The sequence below is a fragment of the Heterodontus francisci genome, unplaced genomic scaffold, assembly GCF_036365525.1.
Source record: "Heterodontus francisci isolate sHetFra1 unplaced genomic scaffold, sHetFra1.hap1 HAP1_SCAFFOLD_61, whole genome shotgun sequence".
In the NCBI taxonomy this organism is placed as follows: Eukaryota; Metazoa; Chordata; class Chondrichthyes; order Heterodontiformes; family Heterodontidae; genus Heterodontus; species Heterodontus francisci.
The window spans coordinates 2,915,904-2,922,779 of NW_027141441.1; the positions used below are offsets into that span (position 1 = coordinate 2,915,904).

A 6,876-nucleotide genomic window follows, 5' to 3' on the forward strand; every position below is an offset into this window, starting at 1 on the left:
AGTGTGGTGGAAGCAGAGACAATCAATGATTTGAAAAGGAAATTAGATGGATACTTGAAGGAAAGAAACTTGCAGGAGGAAAGGGATCGAGGTGGTGAGTGGAACTGACTAGATTGCTCCGGGGAGAGCCAGCATGGATGTGAAAGGCCAAATGACCACCTTCTGTGCTGTAAATGACTCTGTGTTGTTTCTCAAATTCAATCCACTGGTGCTTGGTAAATAATTTCAAAGTAAATTGTGCAACCGGAAAATCAGAACCAAGGTAATGGACGCATAAGGAAGCGAAATTGCTGAAACCCGGGATTGAACCAGGGACCTTTAGATCTTCAGTCTAACGCTCCCCCAGCTGAGCTATTTCAGCCCTACATTAACAGTGGCTTGGTGTCCTTGTTTTGGAAGAAAATACATACATTCAAGTTTTCAAAAAAATTAAAGAACACAACATGTGAGTAATATTCCCCATTGCTTTCTCAGTACTGATGGATTGTGAAGCGGGAGACAGCCAGAAGTGCCACTGAGCCCTACAGACCCCGAGCTGAGAATGAAATGAGATCAAATTCAATCTTTCATAGTGAGATGCTGCTGAGAGGTAAGAGTCCTGAATCAAAGCGAGACTTGCTCATTTCAAACACTCCCTGTACTCTCTGCTCATGAAGCCTTAAAAAAGGGAAAAACAGAATGGCACTCAAACTCGCAACCCTGCCATTAAAAGTCTCATATTCGACTGACAGAACTGTCACTTCTACTCGGTCTCTTATTGGATGGATGCAACTCCAACACAGGGATGGCATTTAAATCCTCCCATGGCTCCACATGTCAGACTGAGTTCCATGTTGTAGACTCAAGCAAAGGAAATCTGCACAGTTCCAGAACTATCAGCGAATTGAAGCTGATTACGATCAACATCATCAGAGGTCAGAACTACCTGGTGAAAGAAGACACTCTGAAGAAGGATCCACAATTATTCAAAGGCATCGACAAAGTGAAAAACAAGAAAATCGATGAGTCAATGCAAGCCAAACAACAGAAACACTGAAGAATTCCATTCCATTCCAGTCCAGAACCCAGTCTTGTTGTTTTTGGAGTCAGGTCACAATTACAGCAACAACTTTATATTCCCACTTGGCTATCTGTGCATTCAGTTAATTGCAATTTTGTCGACAAGCTCTTTGAATCCAGTTGTCTGGTCCTCAAGCCAGCTCCGTGTGGAAGTCAATTCCACCTTCTGCAAGGCTGAAACCAATAGATAACCTTAATCTAAAAATGCCAGCAAACCAGAGCTCATCCTGGATTTGAACCTGGGATCTTTCGCATGTTAATTAACCATACTCCCTAAGCAAGAATCATACCCCTCGACCAACGAGCCACTGACAAGTCAGGCTTTATTAGCTGCTGTGGAATTTCACTGGAACCCCCCAGCCAATCATCCATTTTCTTTCAGATCAAAGCAACATCCTGCAAATGCTGAAATAAAAACAGAAAGTGCTGGAAATGTTCAGCAGCTCTGGCAGCATCTGTGCTGTGAGAAACACAGTTAACGTTTCACGGCACTCACCTTTTGTTTCAGCCATCCTTTCAGACTGCTTCTGTCCATCCAATCTCACTTCCTATTCTATCCACATTCTAACCATTCACAACGTTACTACATTTTTCATGAATTCCTCATTTCTTTTATTAATGACAATTTTGTATTTCTGGCCTTTGCTTCAGACACCACCACAAGTGGAATCATGTCTCCATCTCCCCAATCAAACCACTTCGCTGTCTCCTCACATTGCAATGTTTCTTGAATCCTGACAGACTGTGGAGTTTCTGCTGCTTGATTGCAGTTCTTGCTTCCCGCCAGTAGATGTCACCTCACTCCAATTCAGTGAAGTTTACAAATCTGAGAGAGACACAACAGGAAATAATTGTTCACATTCTAGTGAATGTGTGGGATTTAGAAATACTAGGAGTGGAGACGAGTTATTATTTCACTCTGCTATTACATCTTTTATAATGGACTCCAGCATTTTCCCCACGACTGATGTCAGGCTTCTTTTGGGCCCCCTTATCTCGAGAGACAATGGATACGCGCCTGGAGGTGGTCAGTGGTTTGTGAAGCAGCGCCTGGAGTGGCTATAAAGGCCAATTCTGGAGTGGCAGGCTCTTCCACAGGTGCTGCAGAGAAATTTGTTTGTCGGGGCTGTTGCACAGTTGGCTCTCCCCTTGCGCCTCTGTCTTTTTTCCTGCCAACTACTAAGTCTCTTCGACTCGCCACAATTTAGCCCTGTCTTTATGGCTGCCCGCCAGCTCTGGCGAATGATGGCAACTGACTCCCACGACTTGTGATCAATGTCACACGATTTCATGTCGCGTTTTTATAGCGGAGACATGGACGGCTGGTGGGTCTGATACCAGTGGCGAGCTCGCTGTACAATGTGTCTTTGGGGATCCTGCCATCTTCCATGCGGCTCACATGGCCAAGCCATCTCAAGCGCCGCTGACTTAGTAGTGTGTATAAGCTGGGGGTGTTGGCCGATTCAAGGACTTCAGTGTTGGAGATATAGTCCTGCCACCTGATGCCAAGTATTCTCCGAAGGCAGCGAAGATGGAATGAATTGAGACGTCGCTCTTGGCTGGCATACGTTGTCCAGGCCTCACTAACCGGTATATAAATCGCTGTTTTCTTTCTGCCTCTTTTTTTAAATAGTGGAGTTACATTAACTACCGTCCAATCCATTGGAACTTTTCCAGAGTCGATAGAATTTTGAAAAAAGACCAGAAATGCATCTGCTATTTCAAGGGCCACTTCCTTAAGTACTCTGGGATGTAGATTATCAGGCCCTGGGGATTTATCGGCCTTCAATCCCATCAATTTCCCAAACATTCCCTACTAATACTGATTTCACACAGTTCCTCCTTCTCACTCGGCCCTATGTTCCCCAACATTTCTGGGAGATAATTTGTATCCTCCTTTGTGAAGACAGATCCAAAGTATGTATTTAATTGGTCTGCCATTTCTTTGTTCCCCATTATAAATTCCCCCGTTTCTGACTGTAAGGGGCCCACATTTGTCTTCACTAATCTTTTTCTCTACACATATCTATAGAAGCTTTTACAGTCAGTTTTTATGTTCTCTGCTAGCTTACTCTCATACTCTATTTCCCCCTTCTTAATCAATACTTTTGTCCTCCTCTGCTAAATTCCAAACTGCTCACAATCTTCAGGTTTGCTGCTTGTTCTGGCCATTTTATATTTCTCCTCCTTGGATCTAATACTTTCCTTAATTTCTTTTGTAAGCCACAGTTGAGCCACCCTTCCTGTTTTACTTTTGCACAGACAGGAATGAACAATTGTTGTAATTCATCCATGCGCTCTTTAAATGCGAGCCATTGCCTGTCCACTGTCAACCCTTTAAGTAACGTTCCCCAATCTATCATAGCCAACTCCCGCCTCATACCTTCATCGTTTTCTTTGTTTAGATTCAGGACCCGAGTCTCGGAATCAACTCTCTCACTCTCCATCTTAATGAAGAATTTTATCATATTATGGGTGCACTTCCCCAAGGGACCCCACACAACAAGATTGTTAACTAATCCTTTCTCATTACACAATACCCAGTCCAGGATGGCCTGTTCTCTAGAGGTGTTATACACCTCTATCAATTCTCCACTCAATCTCCTTTGAGAAAGGCAGAATAATCCTAGCTTTTCCAACCTAACCTTGTAACTAAAATCCCCCATCCCTGGATCCATTCTGGTAAATCGCCTCTGCGTCCTCTCAAGGACCCTCACATTCTTTCTAAAGTCTGCTGAGCAGAACTGGAAGCCACACTCCAATTGGGGCCTAACCAGAGTTTTATAATGGTTCAGCATAACTTCCCTGCTTTTGTACTCAATGCCTCTATTTATGAAGCCCAAGATCCCATATGCTTTGCGAACCACTCTCGCAATATGACTTGCCTCCTTCAAAGATTTATGCTCATGAACCCCAAGTCCCTCTATTCCAGAACACTCTTTAGAACTGTGCCATTAAGTATATATTGCCTCTCCCTATTCCTTATGCCAAAATACATCACCTCACACTTGTCACTATTAAATTCCATCTGCCACCTGTCTGCCCATTCTGCTAGTCTATCACTGTCCTGTTGCAGGCAGTTCATATCATCTTCACTGTTTGCCGCTCCTCCAGGTTTTGTGTCATCGGCATATTTTGAGATTCTACTCTGTATTCCAAGATCCAAGTCACTTACCTTGAGCAAAAAAAGCAGTGGTTCTAGCACTGACCCTTGGGGAACACCACTGTCGACTATCCTCCAGTCTGACAAAGAACCATTTAATAAGACTCGCTGTTTTCTGTCCTTAAACCAATTTTCTATCCAATTGGACACTGACCCTCCTATACCACGAACCTCAATTTTGTTAACCGCCCTTTTATGTGGTACCTTGTCAAACGCTTCCTTAAATTCCATACAAACAACATCCACTGCATTCCCTTCATCAAGCTGCTCTGTTAGTTCATCAAAAAATGCAGTTAGATTAGTCAAGCATGAACTCCCATTTATAAATCCATGCTCACTCTCCTTAATTAACTCGAACCTCTCCAAGTGACTGTTGATTTTTTACCCTGATTATTCTTTCTAAAACCTTACCCACCGCTGCTGTTAATCTAACTAGCCTGTAGTTACCCGGACTGTCCTTACATCCTTTCTTGAATAAGGGTGTCTCATTTGCCACTGTTTAATCCTCTGGCACCTCCCCCGTATCCAGGGAAGATTGGAAGATTATCGCAAGCCCTTCCGTTATCTGCATCCGCATTTCCTTTCGCAACCTGGGATGTGAGCCATCCGGACCAGGTGAGTTATCTTCCCTAAGCACAGCCAGCCTTTTTAGTACCTCCATTCCTAATTTGTACTCTCTCCATTGCCTCTACTTTCTTCACTTCAACTGATATTTTGTCAAATTCCACTTCCTCAGTGATCACTGATGCAAAGTACTCATTAAGTAGATTAACATTGCCCTGCACCTCTAAGCTTATATTATCCTTTTTGTCCCTAATAGGCCCGACTCAACCTCTTGCTACCCACTTATCATCTACATGCTGCACGAAGATTTTTGGGTTTCTTTTCATGTTGACTGCCAGTCTATTCTCATAGAAATAGAGAATAAGCAAATGTAGAACATGTAAGTATTTCCCATCCTTGATGAGGTGGAATTTTTTATGTTGTGTGTGGTAATGTCTTGGCCCACGAGTGTGGTGGAAGCAGAGACAATCAATGATTTGAAAAGGAAATTGGATGGATACTTGAAGGAAAGAAACTTGCAGGAGGAAAGGGATCGAGGTGGTGAGTGGAACTGACTAGATTGCTCCGGGGAGAGCCAGCATGGACGTGATAGGCCAAATGACCACCTTCTGTGTTGTAAATGACTCTGTGTTGTTTCTCGAATTCAATCCAATGGTGCTTGGGAAATAATCTCAAAGGAAATTGTGCAACTGGAAAATCAGAACCAAGGCAAGGGACGCATAAGGAAGCAAAATTGCTGGAACCCGGGACCTTTAGATCTCCGGTCTAACACTCTCCCAACTGAGCTATTTCAGCCCTACATTAACAGCGGCTTGGTGTCCTTGTTTTGAAAGAAAATGCATACATTGAAGTTTTCCAAAAAATTAAAGAACACAACATGTGAGTAATATTCCCCATTGCTTTCTCAGTACTGATGGATTGTGAAGCGGGAGACAGCCAGAAGTGCCACTGAGCCGCACAGACCCCGAGCTGAGAATGAAATGAGATCAAATACAATCTTTCATAGTGAGATGCTGCTGAGAGGTAAGAGTCCTGAATCAAAGCGAGACTTGCCCATTTCAAACACTCCCTGTACTCTCTGCTCATGAAGCCTTACAAAAGGGAAAAACAGAATGGCACTCAAACTCACAACCCTGCCATTAAAAGTCTCATATTCGACTGACAGAACTGTCACTTCTACTCGGTCTCTTATTGGATGGATGCAACTCCAACGCAGGGGATAATCCTAGCTTTTCCAACCTAACCTTGTAACTAAAATCTCCCATCCCTGGATCCATTCTGGTAAATCGCCTCTGCATCCTCTCAAGGACCCTCACATTCTTTCTGATGTCTGCTGAGCAGAACTAGAAGCAACACTCCAATTGGGGCCTAACCAGAGTTTTATAATGATTCAGCATAACAACCCTGCTTTTGTACTCAATGCCTCTATTTATAAAGCCCAAGATCCCATATGCTTTGCTAACCACTCTCGCAATATGTCTTGCCACCTTCAAAGATCGGTGCACATGAACCACAAGTCCCTCTATTCCAGCACACTCTTTATAACTGTGCCATCAAGTATATATTGCCTCTCCCTATTCCTTATGCCAAAATACATCACCTCACAATTGTAACTATTAAATTCCATCTGCAACCTGTCTGCCCATTCTGCTAGCCTATCACTGTCCTGTTGCAGGCAGTTCATATCATCCTCACTGTTTGCCACTCCTCCAAGTTTGGTGTCATCGGCATATTTTGAGATTCTACTCTGTATTCCAAGATCCAAGTCACTTACCTTCAGCAAAAAAAGCAGTGGTTCTGGGACTGACCCTTGGGGAACACCACTGTCGACTATCCCCCGGTCTGACCAATAACCATTTAATATGACTCGCTGTTTTCAGTCTTTAAAACAATTTACTATCCAAATGGACAATGACCCTCCTAATCCATGAACCCCAATTTTGTTAACCACCCTTTTATGTGGTACTTTATAAAATGCTTTCGTAATATCCATATAAACAACATCCACTGCATTCCCTTCATCAGTATTCTCAGATAGTTTATCAACAAATGCAGTTAGATTCGTCAAGCATGAACTCCCATTGATAAAT

The 6,876-nt window shown here is 43.2% G+C and overlaps 1 non-coding gene across 1 annotated transcript; it reads right to left on the reverse strand.

Annotated features, from left to right (window-relative positions):
• Nucleotides 1-288: 288 nt before the first annotated feature.
• On the reverse strand, nucleotides 289-361 carry trnaf-gaa (transfer RNA phenylalanine (anticodon GAA)). Its single transcript has one exon. It is a non-coding gene; the product is annotated as a tRNA-Phe (tRNA).
• Between the last annotated feature and the right edge of the window lie 6,515 nt (nucleotides 362-6,876).